Consider the following 20,285-nt stretch of genomic DNA (forward strand, 5'->3'; position numbering starts at 1 on the left):
ATCCAGATTGAGACTCAGAGTCATCCGGATTAGTGTCAAAGCTTGCATCGACGCAACCCTTTACGACGAACTCTTTGTTAACTCCATAACCGAGAAACATTTTCTTAGTCCTCTTTAGGTACCTAAGGATAATTTTGACCATTTCCAATGCTCTACTCCTGGATCACTATTGTATCCCCATGCCAAACTCATGGCAAGGTACACAATAGGTCTGGTATGCAGCATGGCATACTTTATAGAACCTATGACTCAGGCATAGGGAATGACTTCCATTCTCTGTCTATCTTCTGCCGTAGTCGGGTTTTGAGTCTTACTTAACTTCATACCTTACAAGTCAGACAAGAACTCCTTCTTTGACTGACCCATTTTGAACTCATTGAAAATCTTGTCAAGGTATGTACTTATTGAAAGTCTTATCAAGCGTCTTGATCTATCTCTATAGATCTTGATGCCCAATATGTAAGCAGCTTCACCGAGATCTTTCTTTGAAAAACTCCTTTCAAATACTCCTTTATGCTTTCTAGAAAATTCTACATCATTTCCGATCAACAATATGCCATTCATGTATATTTATTAGAAAGGATGTAGTGCTCCCACTCACTTTCTTGTAAATACAGGCTTCACCGCAAGTCTGTATAAAACTATGGGATTTTATTTCTATGCCCCTGGTTCCTTAGCTCTACTCATTCATCCCCACTCTGTTAACTTTTGCTTACTTTTCCCCACTCCCTTGCCCGAAACCCTCAGAACAGGTTATAACGGACGTTGCCGTCGGGTCAATGCCTTTGACCGTTAGCTGACGAGTGGGGCCACATATACGTGGGCGTATGCAAGACCATGGTCGTGGGGTAGCACGTGTCCATGGACATGCCCGAAACGTCCCATCTTATAAAGAGGGCGACCACCTCCATCGCCCCTACCATTTCCCCCCAAATCCCCTCACTGCCGCATCGTCTTCCTCTCCCCAACTGGTGTCGTCTCGCTCTCCTCCACTGCCTCCACCACACAGTCTCGTTCTCCCCTCCGCATCCTCTTCCTCACCTTCATCGCCTCCATCTGTCAGATGGCCGACGCTCATGACGATGCTGGCACAATGGCCGGAGATGTGGTGGAGCTGCAGGTTCAGGGCGCGATGATCGTGGATGTCGACGGCGTCCATGGCGGTGCGGGGAAACTCTCAACCACTATGGATGTGGCGGGCTTCGCCTCATTGCTGCAGAAGGTGACGGTGTCAAGCGGCACAGTACATCCCGGTGCCCCCGTTGTGCCGCCTGCCGTCGAGGAGCAGGTATTTGCACTTGCTTAGCTTGTAGAGTTAGTTTCTCCCTAGTTGCATGGGTTAGATTGTGGTTCATACAGTAGTTCAGATGGTTAGAGTAGTTGGTTTGACGGATGGGCCGGGTTGGGGGGATGGGGTTTTTTGGACTAGGGTTTGTTGGATAAATTCATTGCAAAAATGCTAGCTAGATGTTGTAAACTATGATTTTAGGTGTTGCAATGATTGGGGTTTTTAGATTTGGATAAATCCGTTGCAAAAATGCTAGATGTTGTGAATAGATTGGGGTTTTTAATGCTATGATTCTTATTAGATTTGTTTTTAGTGCTCATAGAATGGGGTTTTTAATGCTACTCAGATTCGTTGCCTTAGATTTGGTCCCTGTTAGATTTGTTTTTGAATGCTACTCAGAGTAGGGTTTTGAATGTCATATGCCCAAATGGAATCCATTGATTAAGACGTTATTTGATTCATTAGTATATAAATTTTTCCACAATATATAGTTATATTAGCTCTGTTCTTCAATGTGTGTGCATGACCAATGATCAATGTGTTATATTCATGTCATATTGGGGGTTTTGATAAACGTGTGTACAAATCTAATACATTGATATACTAGTGATGGATGTGGTTTTTGAATGCATAGAGCTAAGGGGGACAGAAATAAAAAAAACCACTTCTAAAACATTTATGATATTGGGAGTATATTAGCCCTATGATCAATGTGTCATGTATGCATATCTAAATTTTCAATTGGCTACTAGTGATGGATGTAATTGTATATTGAGGAGGATGATGGTTGGGGGGGAGAAAGAGGAACCTGGCCGACTACGACCCGTACGAGGGGGCGTTTAGTGACGATTCTGAATATGAGGTAAGCACATCCCTTGTTCATTTAGTTCCTTTGGCATGGTGTATATGAATCTATAATGTATTAATGCAATTCATTCATTTGTGCAATATGATTCTGGAGATGATGTGTACAAGGGCAATGTCGCGTCCTTCACAGCCAAGGAGGTGGAGAAGATCAAGGCCAAGGGAGTTGCTTCCTTCTACAACCGCAAGTTCAAGAAGTGGCACTGCCCCTACTGCACCACCAAGCCAAAGCCAAGGGATGGACGCTTCGATCACCTTCTGTTTCATGCTGAGGATGTGGCAATTCGCGGGGAGGACTACATGATCAGGTGGCAGCCTGCCGCCCTCGCGAAGGCCTTGACTCCGGCATGATGTGATCGATGATGTGATGTTGTGTTACTTTTGGTTTGGTTTGTTGAACTATTGGGTTACTTTTGGTTTGTTGAAGTGAATCTCGTTGGTTATGGTTTGTTGAACTGAATCTCTCGTTGGTTATGCTAGTAATCTGGTTGCTATCTATATTTGTCTGTCCTTAAATTTGCATGTGGTATATTTGTCTGTCCTGAAACTATGGTTAGATATGTTTAGATGTTGTGAACTATGATCTTAGGTGCTGCAATGATCACACATGTTGTGTAGGAAATCAAATGCATGCTCCAAATGAGATCATTTAAACCTTGGCAAACCTGGACAGTACAAATTCAAGAAAATGCAAAAACAAGTAAAACCTTGGCAAACTATCTATGTTTCTGTAGGAGATCATGTGTGCAAAATTTGAAGTGATTTAGAGGAGGTCAAATAAATTTGAATTTGAGAAAATGTGCTCCAAATGAGCTCCCAGGCTAGGGTAAACAGCCCATTTCTAATCAAGTTCTTTGGAACCTACTCTAAATGAGCCAAATGTTTTTTTATTAACACATATTCACTTTCCATAGTGTAGATTCGAAGTCTCACTATTTTCTGAATTAATCTTCATATTTTTACATTTTCTTTTGAAAACATATGCTTTAATATAAAAACTATTAAAACACATTTTAAAATATGAAAATGGAAAACTAACTTCAGATCCTTCTTATTCACTTTAAAATAAAGCTTTAGTGATTTTTTTGATTTTTTTTAAAAATTTTCAAAAACGGAAGGTAACACCACCTCCTCTCCTTGAACTCTATGAAATCATGTACATGTTAGCTCATATGTGTGAAGGTTTTCTCATGAAAATGGCCATAGACCAAGTTTATGATTTTTGGTTGGTAACATGTCACATAATACAACATTGTGCGCAGGTTATATTTATTTTTTGATTTTTTTTAAATTAATGGTGCTCATTTGACCCCGGTCGTGCCAGCTAGGGTTTTTTCATGAAAATGACCATAGACTGATACGTCTCCAACGTATCTATAATTTTTGATTGCTCCATGCTACTTTATCTACTGTTTTGGACTATATTGGGCTTTATTTTCCACTTTTATATTACTTTTGGGACTAACCTATTAACCGGAGGCCTAGCCCAGAATTGCTGTTTTTAGCCTATTTCAGTGTTTCGAAGAAACATAATATCAAACGGAGTCCAAACAGAGTGAAATCTTCGGGATCGTGATTTTCCAACCGAACGTGATCCAGGAGACTTGGACCCTACTCCAAGCAGTGCCCAAGGAGGTCACGAGGGTGGAGGGCGCCCCCCCTGGGCGTGCCCCCTACCTCGTGGGCCCCTCGATGCTCCACTGACGTACTCCTTCCTCCTATATATACCTACGTATCCCCGAACGATCAGAACAGGAGCCAAAAACCTAATTCCACCGCCGCAACCTTCTGTATCCACGAGATCCCATCTTGGGGCCTGTTCCGGAGCTCCGCCGGAGGGGGAATCCACCACGGAGGGCTTCTACATCATCACCATAGCCCCTCCGATGAAGTGTGAGTAGTTTACTTCAGACCTTTGGGTCCATAGCTAGTAGCTACATGGCTTCTTCTCTCTTTTTGGATCTCAATACAATGTTCTCCCCCTCTCTCATGGAGATTTATTCGATGTAATATTCTTTTTGCGGTGTGTTTGTTGAGACTGATGAATTGTGGGTTTATGATCCAGTATTATCTATGGAAAATATTTGATTCTTCTCTGAATTCTTTTATGTATGATTGAGTTATCTTTGCAAGTCTCTTCGAATTATCCTTTTTGGTTTGGCCAACTAGATTGGTAGTTCTTGCAATGGGAGAAGTGCTTAGCTTTGGGTTGAATCTTGTGGTGTCCTTACCCAGTGACAGAAGGGGCAGCAAGGCACGTATTGTATTGTTGCCATCGAGGATAACAAGATGTTTTTTATTTATCATATTGCATGAATTTATCCCTCTACATCATGTCATATTGCTTACGATGTTACTCTGTTTTTAACTTAATACTCTAGATGCATGCTGGATAGCGGTCGATGAGTGGGGTAATAGTAGTAGATGCAGATTTGTTTCGATCTACTTATTTTGGACGTGATGCCTATATACATGATCATTGCCTAGATATACTCATAACTATGCTCAATTCTATCAATTGCTCAACAATAATTTTTTCACCCACCGTAGAATACTTATGCTCTTGAGAGAGGCCACTAGTGAAACCTATGGCCCCCGGGTCTATTCTCATCATATCAATCTATATCACTTTATTTACTTGCTTTGTTTTTACTTTGCCTTTTGCTTTTTACTTTGCATCTACCTATCAAAAATACCAAAAATATTATCTCTATCAGATCTCACTCTCGTAAGTGACCATGAAGGGATTGACAACCCCTAAGCGTTGGTTGCGAGTTGCTATCATTTTGTGTAGGTACGAGGGACTTGTGCGTGGTCTCCTACTGGATTGATACCTTGGTTCTCCAAAATTGAGGGAAATACTTACGCTATTTTGCTGCATCATCCTCTCCTCTTCGGTGAAATCCAACACAGTGCTCAAGAGGTAGCAAGAAGAATTTCTGGCGCCGTTGCCGGGGAGGCTCATGCAAGCAAGTCAACCATACCAAGTACCCATCACAATCCCTATCTCTCGCATTACATTATTTGCCATTTGCCTCTCGTTTTCCTCTCCCCCACTTCACCTTTGCCGTTTTATTTGCCCTCTCTTTCCCAATCTCCTCCTCTCTTTCCCGTTTGCCTTTTTTCCCTTTGCCTTTCTGTTTGCTTGTGTGTTAGTTTGCTTGTTTGTCATTATGACTAGTCTCTGATCTTCTCCATTATCTCCCGAGAATGAAGTTCTAAATTTTAAGCAAAGGGAGGGAGAAAATCTAAAAGATGCTTGGTATAGAATTTGCAATGCTCAAAATAAATCTACCAGGAAGCAATCTACTTCAGTTCTTCTTCGCAATTTTTACGTAGGTGCTAATCCTTGGTATAGATATATCCTTGATACTATCACCGGAGGGATTTTTTTCTGTAGCCATACTTTTGATTCTTATAATGCTCTAATAGATATATCTGGCTCACCACCCCTTTTGATTAATGGAACTACGTTAACTTTGGAGCATGTTATGCAAAGGCTTGAAGCTATTGAAAATAAAGTTGCTACCATTGAATGAATTGAAAATCTTGATAAAAAGATCCACAATCAAATTACCCAATATGGATCTAAGGTAGGAATGACTTTGAAAAATATTAAAGAAAAAGATCCCATAGTTAATGAAAAAATAAATCTAGACTCTACAAGAATCGATAAACTTGAGGGTATCATTACTAACTTGGGAACCACTTTTTCTTCCGTGCAAAATAATCCAAGTTCGTCTACCAAAAAAATACTAAGCTTATTTATGTTCCTAAAAATAAGGGTGAATCATCTAGTAAGGAAACTGCGAATCTTAAATCTATAAGCGTTCATCCCAATCTTTTTTCCATCATTAAGGAACCTTTTGCTATGAATGAATTTTTCGATCTTTTGCCTAAAAAATTAACAGTTACTAGAAAGAAAGAAAATTCCAAAGGATGTAGATGCCTCATTGAAGAATTGCCTACCAAATATGGCAATACCTAGATCTATCCTTGTTTTTATGCCTAGCTAGGGGCGTTAAACGATAGCGCTTGTTGGGAGGCAACCCAATTTTATATTGTGTTTTTTGTTTTTGCTTCTGTTTAGGAATAAATAATCCATCTACCTTCTGTTTGTATGTGGTTTTATGTTTTAATTAGTGTTTTTGCCAAGTAGAACCTATAGGATAACCTACGATGATAGTTGACTTGATTCTGCTGAAAAACAGAAACTTTGCGCGCACGAATTTAGTTATGATAAATCACAGGTACGTGATTTTGCGTTTATTCTTTTTTCTTCTGATCAATAACCTAATTTTCCAGGACTTCCTATTTTGGTAGAATGTTTAGAGTTCCAGAAGTTTGCTTTAGTTACAGATTGCTACAGACTGTTCTGTTTTTGACAGATTCTGTTTTTCGTGTGTTGTTTGCTTATTTTGATGAATCTATGGCTAGTAAATTAGTTTATAAACCATAGAGAAGTTGGAATACAGTAGGTTTAACACCAATATAAATAAAGAATGAGTTCATTACAGTACCTCGAAGTAGTCTTTTGTTTTCTTTCTCTAACGGAGCTCACGAGATTTCTGTTGAGTTTTGTGTTGTGAAGTTTTCAAGTTTTGGGTGAATTCTTTTGATGGATTATGGAACAAGGAGTGGAAAGAGCCTAAGCTTGGGGATTCCCATGGCACCCCCAAGATAATCCAAGGACACAAAAAAGTCAAAGCTTGGGGATGCCCCGGAAGGCATCCCCTCTTTCGTCCACTTCCATCGGTAATTTACTTGGAGCTATATTTTTATTCACCAACATGATATGTGTTTTGCTTGGAGCGTCTTGTATTATTTGTGTCTTTGCTTGTTAGTCTACCACAATCATCCTTGCTGTACACATATTTTGAGAGAGCCATACATGATTTGGAATTTGTTAGAATACTCTATGTGCTTCACTTATATCTTTTGAGCTTGATAGTTTTGCTCATAGTACTTCACTTATTTCTTTTGAGCGTGATAATTTTTGCTCTAGTGCTTCACTTAGATCTTTTAGAGCACGGTGGTGGATTTGTTTTAAAGAAACTATTGATCTCTCATGCTTCACTTAGATTATTTTGAGAGTCATTAATAGCATGGTAATTTGCTTAATGTTAATATACTTGGTGTTCAAGATATGTGAAAGTTTCTTTTGAGTGAATTGAATACTAAGATAAGTTTGATGCTTGATAATTGTTTTGAGATATGGAGGAATAATATCAAAGTCGTGCTAGTTGGGTGATTATGAATTTGAGAAATACTTGTGTTGAATTTTGCAAGTCCCGTAGCATGCACGTATGGTTAAAGTTGTGTAACAAATTTGAAACATGAAGTGTACCTGGCTTGTGCATCCTTATGAGTGGCGGTCGGGGACGAGCGATGGTCTTTTCCTACCAATCTATCCCCCTAGGAGCATGCATGTAGTACTTGATTTTTGATGACTTCTAAATTTTTGCAATAAGTATATGAGTTCTTTTGACTAATGTTGACTCCATGGATTATAGGCACTCTCACCTTTCCGCCTTTTCTAGCCTCTTTGGTACCATGCATTGCCCTTTCTCACCTTGAGAGTTGGTGCAAACTTCGCCGGTGCATCCAAAACCCGTGATATGATATGCTCTATCACACATAAACCTCCTTATATCTTCCTCAAAACAGCCACCATACCTACCTATTATGGCATTTCCATAGCCATTCCGAGATATATTGCCATGCAACTTCCACCATCATCATCATGACATACATTACTTTTGTCATATTGCCATTGCATGATCATGTAGTTGACATCGTATTTGTGGCAAAGCCACCATGCATTATTTTCCATACATGTCCCTCTTGATTCATTGCACCATCCCGGTACACCGCCAGAGGCATTCATATAGAGTCATATCTTGTTCTAAGTTTCGAGTTGTAATCCTTATGTTGTAATCAATAGAAGTATGATGATCATCATTATTAGAGCATTGCCCAAAAAAAAAGAAAAAAAGAGAAAGGCCAAAAGAAAAAAAAGAAAGGCCCAAAAAAAAGAATATAAAAAGGGCAATGCTACTATCTCTTTTTACACACTTGTGCTTCAAAGTAGCACCTTGTTATTCATGTAGTGAGTCTCATATATTGTGATTCAAAGTAGCACCTTGTTCCTCATGTAGTGAGTCTTATAAGTTGTCTTTTCATACTAGTGGGAATTTTTCATTATAGAACTTGGATTGTATATTCCTACGATGGGCTTCCTCAAATGCCCTAGGTCTTCGTGAGCAAGCGAGTTGGATGCACACCCACTAGTTTTCTTTTGTTGAGCATTCATAGCTCTAGTGCATCCGTTGCATGGCAATCCCTACTCCTCATGTTGACATAAATTGACGGGCATCTCCATAGCCCGTTGATTATCCTCGTCAATGTGAGACTTTCTCCTTTTTTGTCTTCTCCACACAATCCCCATCATCATATTCTGTTCCACCCATAGTGCTATATCCATGGCTCACGCTCATGTATTGCGTGAAGGTTCAAAAAGTTTGAGATTATTTAAGTATGAAACAATTGCTTGGCTTGTCATCGGGGGTATAGAAGTTGGGAACATATTTGTGTGATGAAAATGAAGCATAGCCTAACTATATGATTTTGTAGGGATGAACTTTCTTTTGCCATGTTATTTTGAGAAGACATGATTGTTTTGATTAGTATGCTTGAAGTATTATTATTTTTGTGTCAATATGAACTTTTGTCTTGAATCTTTCGGATCTGAATATTCATATCACAATTAAGAAGATTTACATTGAAATTATGCCAAAGTATCACTCCGCATCAAAAATTCTTTTTTATCATTTACCTACTCGAGGACGAGCAGGAATTAAGCTTGGGGATGCCTGATACGTCTTCAACGTATCTATAATTTTTGATTGCTCCATGCTACTTTATCTACAGTTTTGGACTATATTGGGCTTTATTTTCCACTTTTATATTACTTTTGGGACTAACCTATTAACCGGAGGCCCAGCCCAGAATTGCTGTTTTTTGCCTATTTCAGTGTTTCGAAGAAACATAATATCAAACGGAGTCCAAACGGAATGAAACCTCCGGGATCGTGATTTTCCAATCGAACGTGATCCAGGAGACTTGGACCCTACTCCAAGAAGTGCCCGAGGAGATCACGAGGGTGGAGGGCGCCACCCCTAGGCGTGCCCCCTACCTCGTGGGCCCCTCGACGCTCCACCGACATACTCCTTCCTCCTATATATACCTACGTATCCCCGAACAATCAGAACAGGAGCCAAAAACCTAATTCCACCGCCGCAACCTTCTGTATCCATGAGACCCCATCTTGTGGCCTGTTCCGGAGCTCCCCCGGAGGGGGCATCCACCACAGAGGGCTTCTACATCATCACCATAGCCCCTTCGATGAAGTGTGAGTAGCTTACTTTAGACCTTCGGGTCCATAGCTAGTAGCTAGATGGCTTCTTCTCTCTTTTTGGATCTCAATACAATGTTCTCCCCCTCTCTCATGGAGATCTATTCGATGTAATCTTCTTTTTGCGGTGTGTTTGTTGAGACCGATGAATTGTGGGTTTATGATCCAGTATTATCTATGGAAAATATTTGATTCTTCTCTGAATTCTTTTATGTATGATTGAGTTATCTTTTCAAGTCTCTTCAAATTATCCTTTTTGGTTTGGACAACTAGATTGGTAGTTCTTGCAATGGGAGAAGTGCTTAGCTTTGGGTTCAATCTTGCGGTGTCCTTACCCAGTGACAGTAGGGGCAGCAAGGCACGTATTGTATTGTTGCCATCGAGGATAACAATATGTTTTTTTATCATATTGCATGAATTTATCCCTCTACATCATGTCATCTTGCTTACGATGTTACTCTGTTTTTAACTTAATACTCTATATGCATGCTGGATAGCGGTCGATGAGTGGAGTAATAGTAGTAGATGCAGAATCGTTTCGATCTACTTGTTTTGGACGTGATGCCTATATACATGATCATTGCCTAGATATACTCATAACTATGCTCAATTCTGTCAATTGCTCAACAGTAATTTGTTCACCCACCGTAGAATACTTATGCTCTTGAGAGAAGCCACTAGTGAAACCTATGGCCCCCGGGTCTATTCTCATCATATCAATCTATATCACTTTATTTACTTGCTTTGTTTTTACTTTGCCTTTTACTTTTTACTTTGCATCTATCTATCAAAAATACCAAAAATATTATCTCTATCAGATCTCACTCTCGTCAGTGACCGTGAAGGGATTGACAACCCCTAAGTGTTGGTTGCGAGTTGCTATCATTTTTTGTAGGTACGAGGTACTTGTGTGTGGTCTCCTACTGGATTGATACCTTGGTTCTCAAAAACTAAGGGAAATACTTACGCTACTTTGCTGCATCATCCTCTCCTCTTCGGGGAAATCCAACGCAGTGCTCAAGAGGTAGCATAGACCAATTTTAGTATTTTCCTCGTTAGTTTGTCTTATAAAACGAAGAAAGACAAAGGTTTCATATTTTTTCGATTTTTTTAAATTAGTTATGCTCAGTCAAAGCCATCGAAACCCCATTGACCAGCTCAAAACCCCTCTAAACCCCGTGGGGTTTCGCCTAAGCCTAGCTCCCAACGTCAACCGTCCGATCATACCCTCGCGCCAAGCGACAACCCTCAGATCTGGCCTTCTAGAAGGAACTAGGTGGGTTGGCTGTGTGCAGGCTCCGCGCCATTGGATCACAAGGACTGCTCCGCATCGTTGGATCGTGGGGTGATCCGCGAAAGGCGATCCTATTGGTTGTGCTTGGCTGCTCGCCCACCACTGACTCCGTGAAAAAAGACATTGTTATTGGGCCCAAAAGGAAACCAAGCTCTGGTTGGGCCGTCGAATTGCGTCGTTTTTTTTGCATCGTTTGCTCTATTTTTTGTGAACGTGTTGGCTCTGTATTTTTGCATCATTTGCTCTGTTTTTTGTGAACGTGCTGACTCTGTATTTTTTGCATCATTTGAAATCAATTGACATTGCGTAGCAAATGACCAAATTTTAAGGGCCAAATTTATTTTTATCATGCAAAATGGCCACAAACTTTTCGAAAATTGTCTCTTTTTGTTCATATAATATATATGACCATGGATTCCCACGCGTGCAATTAGCTTCTTCTTCTTCTTCTTCTGTTTGAAACCACCATTTCCCACGCGTGTACACTCCCGATGCCGCGGTGGGTTTGAACACGGGTTACTTCACATTTGATCCCGTTATTGCCACGGCCAAATAACACGTAGCACTATGGCTATTTAAGCCATCCTCTGCCTCTGCCATCCCTCATCCATCTCTCTTCTTGCTCTTCGGCCCCTTCTCCGTCTGCACATCCCTCAGCCATGCAGTACACCGTACCAACCTTCCGCTTCCCACCCACCGTGCCGGAGAGGCTCTACCCTACCGGCGTGTACGTTGAATGCACACTACGTGTGTGGGCGATATCAAGGCTGCGGACCGTAAGGAACTTCACCGGGTTCTTCCTCGCGTCCGGCTACCACCACCTCTTGAGGGGATCTCCAACGATGTTCCGCGTCGAGGAAGTCATCCAAAACCGGGTGGTGGTTGCTCTCCTTGCCCACTTCACCAACACATTCAACGCCTTCTACCTCCTCGGTCGGGTGTTTTGGTGTGGCTCCGAGTTCATCACTTTCACCACCCACAATAGGTTCACGGAGTACAACAACATCTTCCCCACCATGACGCGCATGCACACTCTTCCGTACCCCATCGATAACGCCCCAGAGGAGCAATGAAAAGGGCACCCGGAGGAGGAGCGAGGTGGAGAAGGCGTCGGCTAGGGTTCTAAACCCTCTATCTTTTTTTAGTCTATGTTATGTTAACTTGTAATTGAACTATGTTGGAGTTGCTATGGGCTTGTTAGCCCTTTTCTTAAATTCTATTATTAAGTTTTCTATCTATTCTATTATTAAGTTCTTCCTAGTTTGAAATATGTGATCATGCTATGGGCTTGTTGGACCTATATTGGGACTACATATTTGTTGATTATTAGAGAGCTCGACTTGTTAGTAGGGTTCCCTTGTTAGTAACCACCTAGTGCATGCAAGCAAGCTTTGTTAGTAGGGATGAATGAGTATAACTAAGCAAGGGAGTGGCTCTTTTTTTACACAAGCCACAAATATGTAGCCACCTAGCTAGAAGAGAGGAACCAGCGGCAGTGGCCGTCGCTGCATCCGTGGTGGCTGGCGTGCAAGAAAGCTGCTCGGTCAGTGCATCATGGCAGACACATCGACACATGCATCGGCATAGCAAGCTTCTGTCCTGGCGGCGCGCGCAGATGTTTAATGCAAGGGACGGCCCAACAAAACCACGTCCCAATGGTCGAACAGTGACACCACCCAACGCGGCCCCACTTGTCAGGTCGAACGGACAACATAGTCCAGCATGGCCCCACTAGTCAGAGTTAACGGTTAAGCCTTTGACCCGACGGCACCATCCGTTGTGCCCAATTATTATGGTTTCTGGGAAGGGAGTGGGGAAAATTTAGCAAAAGTTAAGAGTGCGGGGATGAATGAGTAGACCTAAGGAACTAGGGGCACAGATGTATAAATCCCTAAAACTATATGTTTTATAAACTCATCAAAGCGTATATTCCAACTCCGAGATGCTTGCACCAGTCCATAGATGGATCGCTGGAGCTTGCACACTTTCTTAGCACCTTTAGGATTGACAAAACCTTCTGGTTGCATCATATACAACTCTTCTTTAAGAAATCCATTAAGGAATGCAGTTTTGACACCGATTTGCCAGATTTCATAAAATGCGGCAATTGCTAACATGATTCGGACAGACTTAATCATCGATACGATTGAGAAATTCTCATCATAGTCAACACCTTGAACTTGTCAAAAACCTTTTGCAACAATTCAAGCTTTGTAGATACTAGCACTACCATCAGCGTCCGCCTTCCTCTTGAAGATCCATTTATTCTCTATGGCTTGCCGATCATCGGGCAAGTCAACCAAAGTCCATACTTTGTCTCATACATGGATCCTATCTCAGATTTCATGGTCTCAAGTCATTTATCGGAATCTGGGCTCATCATAGCTTCTTCATAGTTCGTAGGTTCGTCATGGTCTAGTAACATGACTTCCAGAACAGGATTACCATACCACTCTGGTGTGGATCGTGCTCTTGTTGACCTACGAGGTTTAGTAGTAACTTGATCTGAAGTTTCATGATCAGCATCATTAGCTTCCTCTCTAGTTGGTGTAGGCATCACGGAAATGGTTTTCTGTGATGAGCTACTTTCCAATTCGAGAGAAGGTACAATTACCTCATCAAGTTCTACTTTCCTCCCACCCACTTCTTTCGAGAGAAACTCCTTCTCTAGAAAGGATCTATTCTTAGCAACAAAGATCCTGCCTTCGGATCTGTGGTAGAAGGTGTACACAACATTTTCTTTTGGGTATCCTATGAAGATGCAATTCTCCGATTTGGGTTCGAGCTTATTAGGCTGAATCTAAGCTTTTTCACATAAGCATCGTTACCCCAAACTTTAAGAAATGACAGCTTAGGTTTCTTGCCAAAGCACAGTTCATACGGTGTTGTCTAAACAGATTTAGATGGTGCCCTATTTAACGTGAATGCAGTTGTCTCTAATGCATAACCCCAAAACGATAGTGGTAAATTGGTAAGAGACATCATAGATCGCACCATACCTAATAAAGTACGGTTACGATGTTTGGACACACCATTACGATGTGGTGTTTCGGTGGCGTGAGTTGTGAAACTATTCGATATTGTTAAATGAAGGCCGAACTCGTAACTCAAATATTCGCCTCCGCGATCGGATCGCAGAAACTTTATTTTCTTGTTATGATGATTCTCCACTTCACTCTAAAATTCTTTGAACTTTTCAAATGTTTCAGACTTGTGTTTCATTAAGTAGATATACACATATCTACTCAAATCATCTGTGAAGGTCAGAAAATAACAATACCCGCCGCGTGCCTCAACACTCATCGGACTGCATACGTCAGTATGTATTATTTCCAATAAGTCATTGGCTCGTTCTATTGTTCCGGAGAATGGAGTTTTAGTCATCTTGCCCATGAGGCATGGTTCGCAAGTATCAAATGATTCATAATGAAGTGATTCCAAAAATCCATCCATATGGAGTTTCTTCATGCGCTTTACACCAATATGACCTAAACGGCAGTGCCACAAATATGTTGCCCTATCATTATCAACTTTGCATCTGTTGGCATCAATATTATGAATATGTGTATCACTATGATCGAGATTCAATAAACCTTTCACATTGGGTGTATGACCATTGAAGGTTTTATTCATGTAGAAAGAATAACAATTATTCTCTGACTTAAATGAATAACCGTATTGCAATAAACATGATCTAATCATATTCATGGTCAATGCAAACACCAAATAACATTTATTTAGGTTCAACACTAATCCCGAAGCTAGAGGGAGTGTGCGATGGTAATCGTATCAACCTTGGAATCTCTTCCAACACACATCGTCACCTCGCCCATAACTAGTCTCTGTTCATTCTGCAACTCCTGTTTTGAGTTACTAATCTTAGCAACTGAACCGGTATCAAATACCCAGGGGTTACTATGAACACTAGTAAAGTACATATCAATAACATGTATATCACATATACCTTTGTTCACTTTGCCATCCTTCTTATCCGACAAGTATTTGGTGTAGTTCCGCTTCCAGTGACCATTTCCTTTGTAGTAGAAGCACTCAGTTTCAGGCTTGGGTTCAGCTTTGGGATTCTTCACAGGAGTAGCAACTTGCTTGCCATTCTTCTTGAAATTCCCTTTCTTTTCCTTTGCCCTTTTTATTGAAACTGTTGGTCTTGTTAATCATCAACACTTGATGCTCTTTCTTGATTTCTACCTTCGCCGATTTCAGCATCACGAAGAGCTCAGGAATATTTTCCGTTATCCCTCGCACATTTTATCATGAAGTTCTAGTATCTTGGTGTTAGTGACTAGAGAACTCTGTCAATCACTATCTTATTTGGAAAATTAACTCCCACTTGATTCAGGCGATTGTACTACCCAGACATTCTGAGTATATGCTCACTTCATGAGCTATTCTCCTCCATCTTGTAGGCAAAGTATTTGTCATAGGTCTCATACCTCTCGACACAGACATGAGTCTGAAATACCAATTTCAACTCTTGGAACATCTCATATGTTACATGGCGTTCATAACGTCTTTGAAGCCCCGATTCTAAGCCGTAAAGCATGGCGCACTAAACTATCAAGTAGTCATCATATTGATCTTGTCAAATGTTTATAACATCTGCATCTGCTCCCGCAATAGGTCTGTCATCTAGCGGTGCATCAAGGACATAATTCTTCTATGCAGCAATGAGGATAATCCTCAGATCACGGACCTAGTCCGCATCATTGCTACTATCATCTTTCAACTTAGTTTTTCTCTAGGAACATATCAAAAATAAAACAGGGGAGCTATACGCGAGCTATTGATCTACAACATAGATATGCAAATACTATCAGGACTAAGTTCATGATAAATTAAGTTCAATTAATCAAATTACTTAAGAATTCCCACTTAGATAAACATCCCTCAAGTCATCTAAATGAGAAGTGATCCAAATAAACTAAACCATGTCCGATCATCACGTGAGATGGAGTAGTCATCAATGGTGAACATCTCTATGTTGATCATATCTACTATATGATTCATGTTTGACCTTTCGGTCTCCAGTGTTTTGAGGCCATCTTTGTACATGCTAGGCTCGTGAAGTTTAATCCGAGTATTCTGCATGTGCAAAACTGTCTTGCACCCGTTGTATGTGAACATAGAGCCTATCATACCCGATCATCACGTGGTGTCTCAGCACGACGAACTGTCGCAACGGTGCATACTCAGGGAGAACACTTATACCTTGAAATTTTTAGTAAGGGATCATCTTATAATGCTACCGCCGAACTAAGAAAAATAAGATGCATAAAAGATAAACATCACATGAAATCAAAATATGTGACATGATATGGCCATCATCATCTTGTGCCTTTGATCTCCATCTCCAAAACACCATCATGATCTTCATCGTCACCGGCTCGACACCTTGATCTCCATCGTAGCGTCGTGGTCGTCTCGCCAACTATTGCTTCTACAACTATCGCTAATGCATAGTGATAAAGTAAAGCAATTACACTACAAAAAAAGACACATCCATGACATTTTGGGCCGAACGAATTTTTTTCTATCATGCTTATGACACTTCTATGATGATAATTGTGACAAAACCCGGTATCATCATAGATGCGGTGGGGTCCTACTTCTATGACAAAAAATCATGACAGAAAATGGGATTTTCGTCCTGGGCGGGCCGGAGACGCAGCTGCATGACATTCTTTGGGCCGTCCATGACGGAGAAAACCATGGTAGAAGCCAAGGCGAGGAAAATATTGAGGGAGTTCCCGGTTACGGTGGGTGGTCGGGAGCCGAGCGATGCGCGTTTCTCTTGTACGTACGCGCATGTGTGCGAGGCATTGCGCTCTAACTGAACCCGAGCGAGGCGTTGGGATCTAACTGAATCCGAGCGATTGCACTGCAGGCTACGCGTTATTGAACCCGAGCGATCGATCGATGGCTATTAACTGAACCCGATCGAGCGATTCCTTCGCTACTGCTGCTAACTAAAGCCGATCAGTGCTGCCTCTGGATGAACAATGAGCGTTGTTGGGGGGTTTGGATGAACAGTTCCCAGTGGGGTTGGATGAACAGGAACCTGTGGTAGTAGAGGCCGTTGCCGCTGGATGAATAGTACCCAGAGGGCTGGTTGAACAGTAGCCGGTGGAGGAGCGCGCGGTGGAGGCTGGATGAATAGGAGCCTGTGGATGAACAGTCACATGTGGAGGCTGGAGGAGGTTGACGGTGGATGAACAGTATGTGGCACCCCGGCTCAGAGAAAACCGGAACGCCCCGTATTCCAGCCCAGAGATTGAGATGAAGTCTTCTGGAATACGACACTGCTTAGCATAGAACAAATCAACTCTTTATTACAATCTATTTGGGTACAAGGGTTTCCGATATAACAGGGAATTACATCGGCACAGCGACACTACGCCTGCCACTATTGCTCTATGCAAGCAGCAGAACAACTCGAAGCAGCGGAATAACTCTAGCAATGGAACAACAACGACGGTGGTGAACTCCACTCCGCAGGGACTCTGGCTGGAACGCTTATCCTAGCTCGCAAACAAAGAATCCACGACAAACAAGCATTCAAATTCGGCTTGGCCTGCAAGCTGGCATGACACGCCAGGTCAGTACATTGAATGTACTTGCAAGCTCACAATAACCAGAAGCATTCAAGGCAAACAACAACATGGCAATTACAGGTTAAGCATGGATTATCATGAGATCATCAGAACAACATAGCATGAATAACATGAACATAATACAGTTAGAACAACTTGAACATGGCATGAACATATGAATCTGACGATACTAGCATGGAACATGATGACACTATATGCACCACTTATTCTGCTCGGGCTACCTCGTAACCATCACATGAATCACTTACCATCCTCGTACATCACATGATCATCTTAGGATCAAATCAAGCTTGGTATAAACAATACCGCAGTAATCATTAAATGACCACAAGGATCTTGACCTTTACCCATGATTCTCGCACAACATCACAAGTATCCAACAACTCGGTATTCTCGATACCACGGTGATCCTCTCATGATCACAAATTGAACCACACTTGGTTCAACGGGTTACCTCGTAACCAAATGGTGATCATTCACGGATCACAAACGGAACCACTCTAGGCTCAACGGGTTACCTCGTAACCAAACGGTGATCATTCACGGATCACATAACCAACTTATCTCATCATCAAAACAGGGTTGTTATTAAGCACATCATTATTATTACTATTGACCCATAGTGTGACCGACACGAACTGGGCCCTTATCCGCGGGCACGTCTATCGATAGATTTAACACACTCTCTGCAAAGGTTAGCACACTGTGCCCATACCACGGAACCAATGGCCTCGCACTCCCATTCGGGTGGACCAACGACGTTTCGACAAAACTGTCCTACTGCCATGACACTCTCCCGGCCATTCCGGCTCACTCCCCACTGGGCTAAGTCATGGGCGGCCCCGTGTCTACCCCAGACACCAACGGCCACCATCGTGGCAAAACGGCTAGCATCATGGCAAAATGGTCCCAAATAGGGACAAAAGCGCTTATCATCCAACTACTGGCACATAAGGTTATGTATGCTTACCGGGCCAGGGTACCGCACGCCCATAACCTTACCTCGTTGGAGGCACCGGCGAGAGGCATGACAATAGACCCAGTTAGGACCCTCCCATAAAGGTAAGTGTGGTTGCACTAGTTAGCTCGATGTGGTGGCACCATGACTCAGCCAACAGTTGTTCAAATTCAATTTAATCCGGTTAAACTTGAATGCAAATATGCTAAGCCATGATAAAATAACATGATGCAATTACAATGCATGAGCATGGTATCAACATAAGCATGAGGGTACAACATAAATATCGACCATATCAACAATGAATCATATCCAACTGAGCATGGCATACTGATGTGCATGAATATCACAAGTACAACACTACTCATAGAAACCTAGCATGACCACTAGCATCAACAATAAATATCATGCAAGAACATATCAACAATGCTACCATGCAAGCATTTAACCAACTGAATGCAATGGAACATGCATATGACGACACTCGGAACAGACGATAGTCATGCACCAAAAACCATCACCAACATCCACATGTACTACTAGCAAGCATAATCATATGAAAGGAATACTAGCAAATAGTATGAGATAACTAGGTGCAAGACAACATAACACGATAGTCAATATGAAACTCTAAGCAGCACCGGAACAACGATAACCATCTTTTCAACAAGCAAACATTTAATAAAGATTCAAGTTGAAAACCATGGCTACTGCATGACTATCATGCAAGTGGGTATTGTGGCTTGCCTGGGGATGAAGAAGGCACCGGGGAGAAGTGCGGTGAAGTCGCCGAAAGATTTGTCGGAAACAGTTCTCTCTCGGAGGGGCTATTTACGTGCAAGGGCAAAAAGGTCATTTGTAGAATATTAAAACATGGTGAAAGTGTGGCCAATAGAATGGGCTCGACAAAATGAAGAAGTGGGCTTTGTATTCACCTCAAACAGAGTCTCGAGCAAAAAGTTGTGTGGTGATGAAGATCAGGGACTTTTCTGCAAAAATATCATCACAAACAAGTCCCTAAGTGGATAAGACAGAAATAGATTTTCAGAAATACGCTTTCTAAATTAGAAAACGTACTCTGCAGGTTGACGCTTCCACTTATCCACGTCATCAGAGGCGGGCCGGGGCTTGGGGTCGTTGACGTTTGGGTCCCACGGGCTGTGGGGCCCATCACTTATCCAGCTAGGCAAGCGGGGTCAACGCCTACCCGCTGACAGGTGGGGCCGCATGGAGATGGGGCCCGCCTGGCCTGGCTTCTCCTTCGTCCTCCCGCTCAACCGCGATGCAGAGACGAGGCCGGCGGCTCGATGCGGATTCCCGGTGACTCCGGCCACCTCTCGCGACGCTCGACCTATAGGCGTGCTCAGTGGAGGGAGCCACACCCGTCTGTTGGCAGAACGACTGCCGGGGAGCACGGGGAAGGGCAGAGCTACGGCCGCGGCGGAAGGGAGCTTCGGGTGGTGATGGAGTCGGCGCTATGGTGGAGGACAAGGAGAGGCAGGGTTCGGGAGGGGTTCGCCGGAGTTGAGGTGAGCTACTGGAGGTGGAGAGGAGGAAGGAGGGGCGCCAGCTGCCGCAAATTTAGCCGGGCTCCGGCGAGAGACACTGCGGCCATGGGGGTGGAGTAGAGCTCTAGAAGCTCAAGCGAGTGGTTGGGGAGGACTGAGGGAGTGAGGCGAAGAGCTTGGCACGGTCGGGAGGCCTCGGGGCTGCTTAAATAGCCGCGGGGAGGGCATGGCCGAGCTGGCGTCATCGCGGACGCGTGTCCGGTGCCCGTGGACGTGTGTGCTCGCGCATGGACTTGGGGGAAGGCGACAGTGAGACATAGGGAGGACCCC

The sequence above is a fragment of the Triticum aestivum genome, chromosome 4B (assembly GCF_018294505.1).
Source record: "Triticum aestivum cultivar Chinese Spring chromosome 4B, IWGSC CS RefSeq v2.1, whole genome shotgun sequence".
Lineage (NCBI taxonomy): Eukaryota > Viridiplantae > Streptophyta > Magnoliopsida > Poales > Poaceae > Triticum > Triticum aestivum.